This window comes from Macadamia integrifolia, chromosome 3 (genome assembly GCF_013358625.1).
Source record: "Macadamia integrifolia cultivar HAES 741 chromosome 3, SCU_Mint_v3, whole genome shotgun sequence".
Taxonomy (NCBI): domain Eukaryota; kingdom Viridiplantae; phylum Streptophyta; class Magnoliopsida; order Proteales; family Proteaceae; genus Macadamia; species Macadamia integrifolia.
This window is the reverse complement of record NC_056559.1, coordinates 25,563,408-25,564,873: the sequence shown is the minus strand read 5'-3', so window position 1 is coordinate 25,564,873 and position 1,466 is coordinate 25,563,408. Positions and strand designations below refer to the sequence as shown.

Sequence of the window (1,466 nt, the reverse complement as noted above, 5' to 3'; positions counted from 1 at the left end):
GGTGTAAGCAACTTAATTAGGTCACTACACAAAAAAATTATAATTGAAATTTTTTTTTTTTATAAAAGGTGGACAAATTATAGTCAATACAAAACTTGGGTACATCATCATCCATGTAAAGAAAGTTAAGCACACAAAAGCACTCATTTACATACATATTTGAGATTGTTAAAGAGAAGAAATCTGGGAGGCGAGAAACCTATTAGACTGGAATTTGGGACATAAATGAACCTCCAAATTTAACTTGATGAGATGGGTGATTGGAACTTTTCTAAGAGGGGAAAATGGATGAGAAGATGAATAGGTTAGGTTTGAATAAGTTTTGCAACGATGCTGAAAAATAGTTGTTTTCAGTCTCTTCTTTTTCTTTTCTGTAATCAGTAGCAGGGCTCTTTTCTTTCTCTCAAATCAGCAGCAGGGAAGGTAATTCATTAAAAAATAATGGTTTTACATGTGCATTTTGTGACCTATCATCTGCCCCACAACTTAGGATACACAAAGAACAGGTGTAAATACATCATCTAAAGTTCAAAACATAGAGAACCAGTTTTTACCAAATGAGGCTCCCCACCCCCCACCCCCACCCCTACGCCCACGCCCATGCCCACGCCCACGCCCACGCCCACGCCCACGCCCACACCCATCTCCATCCCACCCTAACACACGATCAATTCCTTTGTTGCAAATGTCTAGTGATATAAAATCCCATTTATGCATATACCCTAGGCAGATTTTGTAATTTTTCGACAATCATTATGCTGTTTCAAACCTTCACTCACCGAAACAATGCTGTATAACTCCAGGGTGATATTACCTGGAGGGTCAGAACAGACAATCTCAGCAAATAAAGCAACATTAGCAGTACCTGTTGGCATATTATATTTTTCCGTGTATTTTGTGATGATCAAAATATGGTTGTGACGGTCATTGGAATATTAACTATATATTTCTTAAATGATGTATAATTGTAGTTCTCATAGCTCGAATATGAAATCCATCAAGCAGCAAAAAGGCTCAGAGATAAATTCAAGCAAGCTAGGTCCAAGAGCTTTGAAGACTTGATCAAAATCATGGAGGTTTCACCAAGTCACGAGCAAGTCAAGAGTTTGTAGATACAAGACATGGAAGCAAGCATGAAGATCAAGATAAGCTTCACAAGACAGGATTAGTTTCAATGTTTGTGAATTCATATGTAATCCTATGTAGGATTCTTGCAGCGTAAAAAGCCCAAGAAAATGGTAAAAAAGTAATGCCAAGGGAAAGACCAAACTGAAAGGAAGTGGTCAATTGGACACAAATGAGTCAATTAGAGGCTTAACAGAATAGGGAGGGGCATCAGTTACTCCATCCAGAAATCCACACTGAAGTCCTTGTCCGAACGTCCGATGTCAATGGACATCTGGCTGTATGATCCGGACATCCACCCTGCAAGTATGCACTTAAGTTTGCATGTTTTGGATTTCTAC

At 38.7% G+C, this 1,466-nt stretch overlaps 1 protein-coding gene across 1 annotated transcript in view; it reads right to left on the bottom strand.

Annotated features, from left to right (window-relative positions):
- The window catches only part of LOC122074272 (probable LRR receptor-like serine/threonine-protein kinase At1g06840), a 50,812-nt gene that overhangs the window by 48,155 nt on the left and 1,191 nt on the right, over positions 1-1,466 (bottom strand). The window lies entirely within an intron of this gene.